The sequence below is a fragment of the Mauremys mutica genome, chromosome 1, assembly GCF_020497125.1.
Source record: "Mauremys mutica isolate MM-2020 ecotype Southern chromosome 1, ASM2049712v1, whole genome shotgun sequence".
In the NCBI taxonomy this organism is placed as follows: domain Eukaryota; kingdom Metazoa; phylum Chordata; order Testudines; family Geoemydidae; genus Mauremys; species Mauremys mutica.
In genome coordinates this window covers 138,231,355-138,245,629 of record NC_059072.1, presented here as the reverse complement: position 1 = coordinate 138,245,629, position 14,275 = coordinate 138,231,355, and the positions used below count along the sequence as shown (strand labels likewise).

The 14,275-nt window shown below is 49.8% G+C and overlaps 1 protein-coding gene across 1 annotated transcript in view; it reads right to left on the bottom strand.

Annotated features, from left to right (window-relative positions):
* Positions 1–14,275, bottom strand: part of LOC123355543 (alpha-2-macroglobulin-like) — a 216,388-nt gene that overhangs the window by 137,729 nt on the left and 64,384 nt on the right. The gene's annotated exons all lie outside the window — the stretch shown is intronic.

Genomic DNA, 14,275 nt, shown 5'->3' with positions numbered 1-14,275 from the left:
GCATACATCCCATTTTGGGCAGGACAGTCAGTCCCCTTTTTAAGCCCAGTCTTGGACATCCTGACTTTTTTGGCAAAACTGGGCATTTGTCCCAGCCCAAGCCACAACTTCGAAGTGCTGTCTACACAGCTATTGTTAGAGCACTAGCGTGAACCCTGCAAACTCGAGTCTGTTGACCCAGGCTAGGAACCCTGCTGCTGTGGCCTGTGTACAGGTACCCAGAGTGACCTAATTTTCAGAGGTGCTGGCTCAAGCCAATGTGAGCTGCTGGGTACTCAGCACCTTTGAAAATCAGGCAACTTAATATGGGTTTAGAAGCTTCACTTTAGGTTTCCACTTTGGAAAATCTTGGCCTTAGTCTTTCTTCTAAAGTATCAGGTATACCCGCTGTTGGAGGAACCATGCTCAACTACACAGCCCGGTGGTCTGATTCACTATGGCAGAAGGTGGGGTACCAGACTTAAGAATCCTGTATAGAAGACAGCATACCAGATTTGGGGGACAGAGGATCTTGCAGTTCTGTGGTACTTTGGGTCCATTTGTTGACTTACAGGCGGAAGCGCTGATTTGTGATTTTGTGGCTCCGTAAGTGACAGAGCAGGAAAGTAAATTTCCATTGCATCATATATGGAGAAAATAAAGGAATGTTAGCAAGAGTTCAAGCATATATCTCCACAAGTACACTCACACCAATGCCCTACTGAGAACCAGCAGTTCATGGCACACAGGCCATCCAATAACTTTCAGAGGAAAAGCTACAGATGTCGAGTGGGAACTAGGGTCCTAGTGATGAAGGGCTCCATTTTCCATTCCTTGTGAGCCAGCCAGAGCCCCTGATCTGGGAGTGACTGGAAACAGGGTCCCAGAGCAGGAAAGTCTCCATATTCTATTTCCTATCCTGCAAGATAGCCAGACACTTTCACCTCCTCCTTTCTAACTGAAAACACTCTTCTGCATTTCAAGGCACTCCTCTAAGGGTATGTCTACACTACAAGAGTAGTTCGATTTAACTTAGGTCGAATTTGTGGATTCGACCTTATGAAGTCGAATTTGTGTATCCACACTAAGGACACTAATTCGACTTTTTGAGTCCACACTAACGGGGCAAGCGTCGACATTGGAAGCGGTGCACTGTGGGAAGCTATCCCACAGTTCCCGCAGTCCCCGCTTCCCATTGGAATGCTGGGTAGAGCCCCCAATGCCTGCTGGGGGAAAAATGTGTCGAGGGTGGTTTTGGGTAACTGTCGTCATTCAACCGTCACTACTCCCGCCCTCCCTCCCTGAAAGCGCCGGCGGGAAATCTGTTTGCGCACTTTTCTGGTCAGTGACAGCGTGGACGCCACAGCACTGCGAGCATGGAGCCCGCTGCGATCATCGCTGCACTTATGGCCGTTGTCAACTCCTCGCACCTTATCGTCCACCTCTTCCACAGTCAGCTGCTGAGAAATCGGGCGAGGAGGCTCCGGCAGCGCGGTGAGGACATGAAGTGTCAGAGTGGCACAGACCTTTCACAAAGCACAGGACCCCGCACCGCGGACATCATGGTGGCAATGGGTCACGTTCATGCTATGGGACGGCGATTCTGGGCCCGGGAAACAAGCACGGACTGGTGGGACCACATAGTGCTGCAGGTCTGGGATGAATCACAGTGGCTGCGAAACTTCAGGATGCATAAGGGCACTTTCCTTGAACTGTGTGATTTGCTGGCCCCTGCCCTGAAGTGCCAGGACACCCGGAATGCGAGCAGCCCTGAGTGTGCAGAAGCAAGTGGCCATAGCCCTCTGGAAACTTGCAACGCCAGACAGCTACCGGTCAGTAGCGAACCACTTTGGCGTGGGCAAATCTACCGTGGGGGTTGCTGTGATGCAAGTAGCCCACGCAATCGTTGACCTACTGCTGTCAAAGGTAGTGACCCTGGGAAACGTCCAGGTCGTCATAGATGGCTTCGCCGCGATGGGATTCCCAAACTGCGGTGGGGCTATAGATGGGACTCACATCCCTATCCTGGGACCGGCCCACCAGGCCAGCCAGTATATTAACCGAAAGGGCTACTTTTCAATGGTACTGCAAGCACTGGTGGACCATAGGGGACGTTTTACCAACATCTACGTCGGGTGGCCGGGCAAGGTTCATGACGCGCGTGTTTTCAGGAACTCTTGTCTGTTTAGACGCCTGCAGGAAGGTAGTTTCTTCCTGGACCACAAAATAACTGTTGGGGATGTGGAGATGCCTACAGTGATCCTCGGGGACCCAGCCTACCCGCTAATGCCCTGGCTCATGAAGCCCTATACAGGCGCCCTGGACAGTGACAAGGAGCTCTTCAACTACCGGCTGAGCAAGTGCAGAATGGTGGTGGAGTGTGCTTTCAGACGTCTCAAGGGGAGATGGAGGAGCTTACTGACTCGCTCAGATCTCAGCGAAACCAATATCCCCATTGTTATTGCAGCTTGCTGTGTGCTCCACATTCTCTGTGAGAGCAAGGGGGAGACCTTTATGGCGGGATGGGAGGTTGAGGCAAATCGCCTGGCTGCTGATTACGCTCAGCCAGACACCCGTGCGATTAGAAGAGCCCAGCGGGAAGCGCTGTGCATCCGGGAGGCTTTGAAAGCTAGGTTCCTCAGAGAGCAGGGTAACCTATGACTATCCAGTCTCTTTACAGAGAAGCTGAACCTGCCCCTGTTTCAGTTACTATTGACTTTTTTCAGCGGTTACATACCCCGTTCACCAGGTTTCCCCCCTTCCAACAGACGTTTAAAAATAAAGTTATTGGAACATTTTTAATTAACAAAGTTTTCTTTACTAACGAATTCACGTTAAAGGGTTCAAACAGGGACGCAGACTGTGGTGGGTACGGTGTGCAGTGATGTACAGACCGCTTCTACACTCGAGGAATGACAGGCTCCTGCTCCTACAGCGGTCTCTGGGGGGAGGACGGTTACAGGAGGGTGTGCAGGAAGGGGTGGGTTTGCAGGAAGGGGTGAGGGGTGTGTGGAAAGGGTGAGTAGGTGTAGGGGGATGATGGCTCTGGCTGGGGCTCAGGGCATCGGAGAGGCTCATGGCTAGGGTGGAAGGGCATGGTAAGGGCAGCCTGCCTTGCCATTTGTGGATGCCAGGCGCTCGGACCCTGGGGCAGCATACACCTCCCAGACTGACCTGGGGCAGCAGACACCTCCCAGAGTGACCCGGGTGCCTAGTGACTGCACTCTGTGTGTGACCTGCTGTTGATCCTGCCCCCATGTCTGTACCCTGGTAATGGTGGCTGTCCTATGCAATTAACAAACCCCTATCTCCCCTTCACAAAAAATCTTCTGCAAAGAAACATGACGGAAACAGTAATGAACAGCAAACTATTTTTAATACTCAACTACACAGTTGGGGGATGAAACTGGGATTTTGGATTGGGTGAGCCAGGAAGGGAAGCAATTCTCATACTTTAGGGAATGAGAGCTGTTTGTTACATGAGCGCTCTGCTGGGGTGGAGTGACAGTTTTCACGGCCCCTAGCGCCCCTCCTTCTTGTGATTTTGGGTGAGGAGGGGACAGGACTTTGTGGCGGGGGAGGGCGGTTGCAGATACAGTTCAGGGGGGCTCTCTGCTCCTGCCTGCGGTCCTGCAGAACATCCACAAGGCGCCGGAGCGTGTCCGTTTGCTCCCTCATTAGTCCAAGCAGCGTTTGAGTCGCCTGCTGGTCTTCCTGCCACCACCTGTCCTCCCGTTCACTGTGTGAGCTCTGCTGCTGAGAGAGGGTCTCCCTCCACTGGCTCTGCTGGGCCGCCTCGGCTCTGGAGTAGGCCATCAGTTCAGCGAACATCTCGTCCCGAGTCTTTTTCTTTCGCCGCCTAATCTGCGCCAGCCTCTGTGAGGGGGATGCCGGGGCAGTTCGGGAAACAGCCACAGCTGTGTGATGGGAAAAAGGAAGTGATTTCCTTGCAAAGATACATGTTTGCGAACACTGAACACAGTCTAGTCTGTTTCTGTGAACAAGACCATACACGGCACCTATCTCATGCGCTCTCAGGACAAGTTCGAATTTTCGGCATTCGCTTTCATTGCCTGGGGTCTTGCACTGGAGATCAGACAAGCGGGGCAGGACAGCAGAATCCGTGTAGCAGCCAGGCCTGGTAAGCCGTAAACTTTAGGCTGCTTAACAGTTAATGGATAGCAGTGCCCTCCTGCTGCAGGCAATCTGGAAAGCATAAAGTCTGACCCAGTTCCAGCCCCTCGCGGCTGTCCCCGGGAAAGATCCCTGTATGCTTCCCCTCTGCAGCCTCCACCACGTGGCTGTTAAACGACGGTCATTGTTATGCAAAGGAAAAGTCAAGCATTCCCAATAGTAACATTACACTAATTCCCCTAATTAGATGCAGCAGTCGCCGAGCGAGATCATCCTGAGGCGGGTCACTAAGAGAGACAGAGAGCGCATGCTGCGTGAATCCCTGCACAGACCAGGGCCCTATGCTGCCATGCTCGTCGAGGCAATGCTCCCACTGTACCTGAGGATAGCCTGGCGCGGAAGAGTGTGCTTCCACGGAGCACCCAATAAGGCACCTCTCCCCAGGAACCTCCTGCGGAGGCTTTTCGAGTACCTCTACGAGAGCTTCGTGGAACTCTCCCAAGAGGATTTCTGTTCTATCCCTATATGTATTGACCTTCTTTTCATATAGTTTTTATTCCTGTTTTTTAAAAAATAAATGTTTACATGTTTATAGCACTTACCGACTGATTCTTCCCCTGATTCAGAGTCCGGGTTAATGGCCGGGGAGGGTTGGTAGGGGATCTCTGTGAGGCTGATGAAGAGATCCTGGCTGTCGGGGAAAGCAGTATTGTAAGCGCTGTCGCCTGCCTCGTCCTCCACAAACCCTTCCTCATCTTCCCCATCCGCGAACATCGCCGAGAAACTGCCCCTCGACACTATCCCATTCTCAGAGTCCACGGTCACTGGTGGGGCAGTGATGGCAGACCCACTGAGAATGGCATGCAGTGCCTCGTAGAAGCGGCATGTCTGGGGCTGGGCTCCGGAGCGTCCGTTTGCCGCTTTGATTTTTTGGTAGCCTTGTCTCAGGTCCTTGATTTTCACACGGCACTGCGTTGCATCCTGGCTGTATCCTCTGAGTGCCATGGCTTTGGAGACCTTCTCGTAGGTCTTTGCATTCCCTTTTTTGGAGCGCAGCTCTGAAAGCACAGACTCATCGCCCCACACAGCGATCAGATCCAAGACTTCCCGGTCAGTCCATGCTGGGGCCCTCTTTCTACTCTGAGATTGCATGGACCCCTCTGCTGGAGAGCTCTGCATCATTGCCGGTGCTGCTGAGCTCGCCCCGATGTCCAACCAGGAATTGAGATTCAAAATGGCCAGACAGGAAAAGGAATTCAAATTTTCCCGGGGCTTTTCCTGTATGGCTGATCAGAACAACGGAGCTCGGACTGCTGTCCAGAGCGTCAACACAGTGGTGCACTGTGGGATAGCTCCCGGAGCTACTAAGGTCGATTTCCGTCCACACATAGGCTAACTCGACATAGCCATGTCGAATTTAGCGCTACTCCCCTCGTCGGGGTGGAGTACCGAATTCGAACTAAAGAGCCCTCTAGGTCGAACTAATTAGCTTCCTGGTGTGGACAGTTGCACGGTTAAATCGAATTAACGCTGCTAAATTCGACATAAACTCCTAGTGTAGACCAGGCCTAAGATACAGAGGCAATATTCCTTTTTACATGTAACCCTTCTGCCAGGTGGAGCAGGCAGCAATCAGGGCCGAATTCAATATCTAGGGATTCCTTTTCAACAATATAACACAAAACTGGCTTGAGCCTCCAGCTAGGAAGCTGGGGAAATTACACACCACCTCTGGATGCCTCTGAGAGGCAATACTTCCCCACTCACAAGCACACAGTCTGAGTATAGAAAATAAACATTTAATGAAAGGAGGGAAGTTACCTGAATTAGTGAAAATGCCAGAAGCAGGATTCATAATCATAAAACTGTGAGCAGAAGACTCAGCCCAAAATGTGTGGGGTAGTGCCTTCTGCCTCATTCTTGAGTTCTACGACCACAGTTCCTTTTCTGTGCCTCTCTGCTCCCTCACCATACCCCATTCACAGGGGTTGTCCTTGGTCAGTGAAGACCCAGGGTTCAGAGGTACATCTGTGTGAGTTCACCTCCCACCCTGGGTAGAAAGCACCTTGCTTGATCTGCCATCTGAACATTTTCTCTGGCTAGTTGACCTGCCTGCTGCAGTACCTCTCTGCTGGCCACCCCACCAGCCCTTCATTCTGCTTGCTGCCTTGCCAGCAACTTGTTTGCTGATCATCAGTCACCTTCTGCTGCCACCTGCTTCTCTGGTATGACCTCTGCACCTCAGTCTCTTAGTGATTTTCAGCTCTTTCCAAAGTGGGCAGAAACATGGCCCCACCACAACTGATTTCAGTTCTAATTGACCACTTAAAATAACAAAGAGGCTCCTAATGAATCATATTTAGCCCTTTCTTTAAAGGGGGGAGTAACAGGCTAAACTAATGCAAAAAACCCCTAAAGAGCAGCCATACCTCCTAGCTAGAACATCTATTTTCATCCTCTCTTCCTTTACAAGGCTCTGGCATTTGAGCTCCTGGCTTAACAAGGTCCTTTCAGCTGAGGGTGACCCCCTCATTTGGGACAGGTTAAGCACAGTCCTGCTTCCCTGTATTCTTACAATAATTACAACAACATTGGTAACAGCATTTCACTACCCCTGTATTCAGTACTGCAGTGATTTGTAACCCAACACCAGCTAAAGTTGACTATTTTGAGCAACACCACTCGCTCTATCTGCTGGTATCAAGCAGAGTAGGTGTGTTCATGTAAATACAGTTTGCTCCTGAAGCCTCTCCCCCTCCCAGCTAGCTGTCAGGGCCCAGGGAGAATTCATTGAGTTCATTCAGATCTTCCCCATACACATGGGGAGCTGAGACACCGAGAAATTAAGTGAGTTGTCCTATTTGGCATCCAGGAAGTGTGAAGTAGACCCAGGATTGAATATAATGCAGCTCAGCCATGTCCCAGGTTAGTGCTTTACCCACAAGACTATCAAGCTTAATTTAGTGAAAAAGGGGCATTGTTATACAAACAGCATCCCCACAATGGTCTCTCTAGATGTCTATAGAACATTACACCATGTACTTGTTCATTGTTCTTCCTGCCTGTTGCCAATAAAGTTGTTTCAAGACTAGCTCTGTGTGCAATCCAACCACAGAAGCTCCTCTGACCACCCCAGAAAGCCTAAGAAAGCCATTTCTACAGTGGTGTGATATATTGTTACCAGATGTGCCCGTTCTTCAAGGCTTTGTCTGCTCTTACATATAAAAGTGACCTGCAAACTATTCTTGACGCTTAATCCTTGTGCCTTTGTTATGTTGCTTTATGTTGCACAGAAAAGACCTGAAAAACGTTTTTTCTTTTCTTAAGTTTTCCATCCCTCGCCTACTTTTTTAACATTAGATAGTCATGTCTCATTAGCTTTGTAATAAATTAAAGGGGGTGAGGTAGCTCCTTCTTATGGACACCCAGCCAGCCAGTTAGCTATAAAATTCCTCTTAGTAGCTTTTCTCTACTTGCTTTACCTGTAAGGGTTAAAAAGTCTCACTGCGTAGGTAAAAGGAAGTGAGTGGGAACCTGGCCAAAAGAACCAATGGGAAGGTTAGAACTTTTTAAAATTGAAACAAGACTCCCCTTTTGTCGGTCTGTTGTTGTTCTTGGGGCAAGGCAGACAGGGCTGCAGTTATGCTGTAAGAAGCTTTGGGCCAGGTATAAAAAATCATCGGTATCATACCTAGAAACTACTCATTTGAAATCCCAGATGATTAAGTAGATCAGGAAATGTCTAGGAAGACATGATTAAGTTTATCTCTTTTTATTTCTTTATGGCTTGTGGACACCTCTGTGCTAACCCTAAATGCTTTTGTTTTACTTGTAATCATTAAGATGGATCTCAAGAAACTATTCTTGATGCTTAATCCTTGTATTTGCTCTTTTAAAATCTAGCAATAGCCTAAGTTTCCAGATGTATTTTCTTTCTTTTTGTTTTTAATAAAATTTACCATTTTTAAAAACAGGATTGGATTTTTGTGTCCTTGGAGGTATGTGCACATGTTTAATTAGCTGGTGGCAACAGCTGATTTCCTTTTTCTTTCTCAGCTTTTCCCCAGAGAAGGGGGTGAAAGGGCTTGAGGGTACCCCACAGGAAGGAATTCCCAAGTGCGCTTTCCTGGGTTCTCAAAGGGGTTTTGCACTTGGGTGGTGGCAGCATCTACCCATCCAAGGTCAGAGAGAAGCTGTAACCTTGGGAGTTTAATACAAGCCTGGAGTGGCCAGCATAAATTTTTAGAATCCTTACGGGCCCCCACCTTCTGCACTCTGAGTGCCAGAGTGGGGAATCAGACTTGACAAGCTCTGTTTTTCCTGAAAGAATCTGTCTTTTTTCAGAAATAATGGTTAATTAGGCAATGTCTGCACTACAAAATTATATCAACCTAACTTACTTCAGCATACAGCCACTGCAGTTATTTAATCACTTGTGTGTGTGTGTGCACACTTGGCCCCTTGTGTTGGCGGCATGCATCCTCACCAGGAGCACTTTTTACCGATTGCCTTGTCAGTGTGGAGCACTGTGGGATGGCTTGCGAAAGCCAGTAACAGTTGATGTAAACAATGCAGTATCTACACTGATACCGCATCGACCTAATTCCATTGACAGTGACTGTAGACCGCTCGGGGAGGTGGTGTTATTAAGTTGGCACAGAGAGGCACTTCTGTCAATAGGAGACACAATTAAGTGAAGACACTTCCACAGCTAAGTCAATGCAAGGCAGCTTATGTCAACCTATCCCTGTAGTATAGACCGGGCCTTATTTGTATTGTATCTTGTTCTTCAAGATGTGTTGCACTTGTCTATTCCACTGAGGTGTGCAGGGACCAAGCAGAGAAGAGCAGAGAGTGTTCCTCTGCAATACCCATATATGCCCTGCATGACTTTTTGGCCCTCATCCAGGATATATAAGAGCGGTGCTGCTCCAGCCCCCTTCAGTTCCTTCTCACTGGCCAGGGCCTGGGTCAGAGCTCACACACTGAGCAGTTTACCTCATGGTTTCTTCAAGTGATGCCATCAGCTAGTTTAGCTTGTGTCTCCAGTGTGTGTAGTTAGTTAGCATTTGAGTACCTATTTTCTTTCTTTCTTTCTTTCTTTCTTTCTTTCTTGTTGTTTTCTGTTTTTTGTGGGGGTAAATTTTTGTTCTTTGGTGCTCTGCTCCATTTCTGATGCAGCGCTCCCTGTTCAGCATGTGCAGTTTCTATTCCAAATAGTGACCCACATATGTGCTGTCTTTTGTACCATGGTGAGGGACATATTAAAGAGAGGTGCAGTAACTGTCATACTTTTAAAAAGAAAACACAGATTTTATCCATGGTTGGACAATAAGGGCCAGATGGAGAAAAGACCATCAAATATAAATAGCAAAACTACAAGAGACAGCAATATGAAATAATATTATAGTTTGGTATGTAAGTTAATGCAGCCTTAAACTGCATCTATCTAGGCAGCATAGAGGTTCATGGGAACTGTAGTTCAGACTCCATGTGTCCCCATTCTCCCTATGAGCAAGAGTCCTTGACCAAATTACACCTTCTATAATGCATCAGGGTGACCCATCTAATTTAGCCATGCGATGCATCATTAAAGTCACATGACTGCAGGTGCATTATGAGATATGTAGTCCTGCCAGAAGCCTAACCTGGGGTGGGGAGAATGGGGGCATATGCAACCCAAATTGCATCTCTTGAGGCACCATGCACCTTACACAGATGTAGTTCAAAGGGGAACAGATTCAAAGCTAAACATTTAGATTCAGTTCAACAACTAAGCACAAAATGTTTTGTTTTGAGAGTATGGAAACGTTCCATGTCACTAGAAAAGACTGAAACAAATTATTTGGCCATTTCTGAATCCATATTTTTTTTGCAACTTTTTATTCTGTGAAAAATGTTATTTCTAATGTTCATCCCATTTTCTCTCAGCTCTAATTTAAACCCAGTTCATTTTGTAGACAAGGTCTTTTTAAAAGCATAGTGCAGATGGGACCGTTAGTGTGTGAATAATGGGGAATCACAGCAGGAGACAAAGTACTTATCTTCAGATAAAGCACTGCAGCAGTGGCAATGTAGCGCTTTAGTAAAGACACTACTATGTTGAAGAGAGAACTTCTCCCGTCATGTGGTTAATCCACCTCCTCAAGAGGCATTAGCTATGTCGACAGGAGAAGCTGTCTCATCAACATAGTGCTGTCTACACTGGGGGTTAGGTCAGCATAACTACGTCGTTCAGGGGTGTAGACCTAGTCAAGGACACATGAAATAAGGTGAAAAGTCAGAGAATCAGGCCTGGTCTACACTACGAGTTTATTTCGAATTTAGCAGCGTTAAACCGAATTAACCCTGCACCCGTCCACACAACGAAGCCCTTTATATTGATATAAAGGGCTCTTAATATTGATATCTGTACTCCTCCCCGATGAGGGGAGTAGCGCTGAAATCGGTATTGCCATTTTGGATTAGGGTTAGTGTGGCCGCAATGCGATGGTATTGGCCTCCGGGAGCTAATCCCACAGTGCACCATTGTGACCACTCTGGACAGCAATCTGAACTTGGATGCACTGGCCAAGTAGACAGGAAAAGCCCCGTGAACTTTTGAATTTCATTTCCTGTTTGCCCAGCGTGGAGAGCTGATCAGCACAGGTGACCATGCAGAGCTCCTCAGCACAGGTATCCATGCAGTCTGAGAATCGAAAAAGAGCACCAGCATGGACTGTACGGGAGGTACTGGATCTGATCGCTATATGGGGAGAGGATTCCGTGCTAGCTGAACTACCTTCCAAAAGACAAAATGCCAAAACATTTGAAAAAATCTCCAAGGGCATGATGGAGAGAGGCCACAATAAGGACTCACTACAGTGCCGCGTGAAAATTAAGGAGCTCAGACAAGCTTACTAGAAAACCAAAGAAGCAAACGGAAAGTCTGGGGCAGGGCCACAGACATGCCACTTCTATGCTGAGCTGCATGCAATTTTAGGGGGGTCCGCCACCACTACCCCACCCCCGACCATGGATTCCGAGGTGGGGGTAATCTCAGCCATGCCTGAGGATTCTGCGGACGGGGAAGATGATGAGGAGGAAGAGGAGGACGAGCCTGCGGAGAGCACACAGCACTCCGTTCTCCCCAACAACCAGGATCTTTTTCTCAGCCCGACTGAAGTATCCTCCCAACCCTCCCAAGGCATTATCCCAGACAATGAAGCCATGGAAGGGACCTCTGGTGAGTGTACCTTTGTAAATATAAAACATCATTTAAAAGCAAGCTTTTTTTAATGATTAATTTGCCCTGAGGACTTGGAATGCATTCGCAGACAGTACAGCTACTGGAAAAGTCTGTTAACGTGTCTGAGGATGGAGCAGAAATCCTCCAGGGACATCTCCATGAAACTCTCCTGGAGATACTCCAAAAGCCTTTCCAGAAGGTTTCTGGGCAGTGCAGCCTTATTCCGTCCACCATGGTAGGACACTTGACCAGGGCCGGTGCAAGGATACTTTGCGCCCTAGGCGAAACTTCCACTTTGCGACCCCCACCCCCACCCCCACTCCTCCCCCCAGAGCATCGATTATAAACTTTCAAAAATGAATACTGCATAATATGGCATTGTTCATTAGAATTAATACACATTCAGCTTGAAAATTTATTAATTTCATTATTTAGTCTACATATTTAATGAAAATAAATGAATAACCTGACAGGGTGTGGGGCTGGCTGGCTTCGGGCAGGGGAGTGCAGCAGGGGTTGGTTGGAGACAAGGGGGTGCGGGTCTGGCTGGAGCCAGGGGAGGGGGTGTGGCAGGGGTTGTCTGGAGACAGGGGGTGCGGGGCTGGCTGCGGACAGGGGGTGCGGGGCTGGCTGGAGGCAGGGCAGGGGGTGCAGCAGGGGTTGGCTGGAGACAGGGGGTTTGGGGCTGGCTTCGGGCAGGGCACGGGGTGCGACAGGGGCTGGCTGGAGGCAGGGCAGGGCGTGCGGCAGGGGCTGGCTGGAGATAGGGGATGTGGGGCTGGCTGGAGACAGGGCAGGGGGTGCAGCAGGGGCTTGCTGCGGGCAGGGCAGAGGGTGCGGCAGGGGTTGGCTGGAGACAGAGGGTGGGGGGCTGGCTGGAAGTGGGGCAGGGGGTGCAGCAGTGGCCAGCTGCGGGCAGGGTGGTGGGTACCGGGGCCGTCCCTAGATATTCTGGGGCCCTACACCGCCCCCCCCCACGGTGTGTGTGTGTGGTGCCCCCAGCCTCCGCAGGGGGAGGGTCCTGGGGGGGGCGGGGGCACCCCAGGCTTCTGTCGGGGGGGCAGGCCTCGGGGGGGCCAGGGCTGGCTTTGAGGGCAGGGGGGAACCACCCCCCAGCACTCCCTGGCGGCGCAGCTGGGGCCGGGTCTCTGCACTTCCCCCCGCCGGTGAGTGCAGGCCCGGCCCTGCTGCAGAGCTCCGGGGAGTGGGGGCAGGGTGGGGCTGAGCAGGGGCGAGGGCCCTGGGGCAGAGCCAGAGCAGCAGGGAGCAGTGCAGGCCCCCAGCTGCTGGAGGAGGAATGATATCACTTCCCGGCCAGCCGCAGCTCATCAAAGCCGCAGCGCCAGGTGAGCATCCCAGACATTTTGGACACCTCTTTTTGGCACCCTCAAATCTTGGCACCCTAGGTGGCCGCCTAGTTTGCCTAATGGTTGCACCGGCCCTGCACTTGATCACGCCATGCTAGTAGCAAGTAATCTGGTATCATTGCATGACAAAGCCTGGCAGCGTATGGTCCCAGTGTTTGCTGGCATTCAAGGAACATCCGTTCTTTATCTCACTGTATTATTCTCAGGAGAGTGATATCATTCATGGTAACCTAGTTGAAATATGGAAATTTAATTAAGGGGACAGAGGTGGCTGTTCCTACTGGGCTGTTTGCCTGTAGCGGAAAAGAAATCCTTCCCTGCAGTTAGTCAAGCTGGGGGGAGGCATTGGTGCTGAGCTTTTTGCGTTTGGCTAGCCGTGATCTTCCATGATTCCAGCCATGCGATGGGGGGAGGCGTAAAGCGATCATCCCAGAGAATTGGTTGTGGGGGGTAGTTTGTTTTCTGCTGCTGCACGTTAACAGGAAAGCCGCAGCACTCAACGGGCTTTGCTTGGTATGTGGGAAAGGAGGGTGCTGGATATATGAAGGCTGCAGAAGCCGAAAGACAATGGCTTACCATGGCCACATGCAAGCCGAATTCTGTTGCCCGGACCTACATCTGTGATCTCTAACACTAAAGCCGCAGGCACTCAATATTAAGATACAAAATGCGACCTTGTACTGAAATCACATGTGCTATGTAATGTGAATAGTGTTGTTCACCGTGAAAGAGTATAAGCATTGTTCTGTAAAATGTATCTTTTTAAATACTTCTCTCCCTTTTTTCCCCTCCCTCCCTCCTGCAGCTGCAAATTTTTCAAGCCTCCCTCCTCCGTCCCGAAGGCTATCTCAGATAAGGCGGCGGAAAGAAAGGACACGAGACGAAATGTTCACTGAAATCATGGAATCGACCTGCAATGAAAGAGCTCATCTGACTGAGTGGAAGGACGCGGTATCAAAGTACAGGAAAGATGCCAGTGAACGTGAGGACAGGAGGGATGAACGTGAAGAGAGGAGGGACGCTCGAGATCAGAGGTGTTGGCAGGAAGATCAGCGGTGGCGGGATACAACGCTGGGGCTGCTGCATGATGAAACTGACATGCTCCGGCAAGCAGCAATAACAATGGGTATATTGGTTTGGCTGAGGTCTGAGCGAGTCAGTAATGTGCGCCAGTGTCCCTTTAAACCTCCAAATGCACATTCTACCACCATTCTGCACTTGCTCAGCCTGTAGTTAAACAGCTCCTGACTACTGTCCAGGCTGCCTGTGTATGGCTTCATGAGCCATGGCATTAAGGGGTAGGCTGGGTCCACAAGGATAACAACAGGCTATTTCAACATCCCCAACTGTTATTTTCAGGTCTGGGAAGTAAATCCCTTGCTGCAGCTGTCTAAACAGAGTAGTGTTCCTGAAGACGCGAGCGTCATGAACCCTTCGCGGCCATCCCACGCTGATGTTGGTGAAACATCCCTTGTGATCCACCAGTGCTTGCAGCACCATTGAAAAGTACCCTTTGCGGTTTACGTACTGGCTGCCCTGGTGCTCCGGTGCCAAGATAGGGATATGG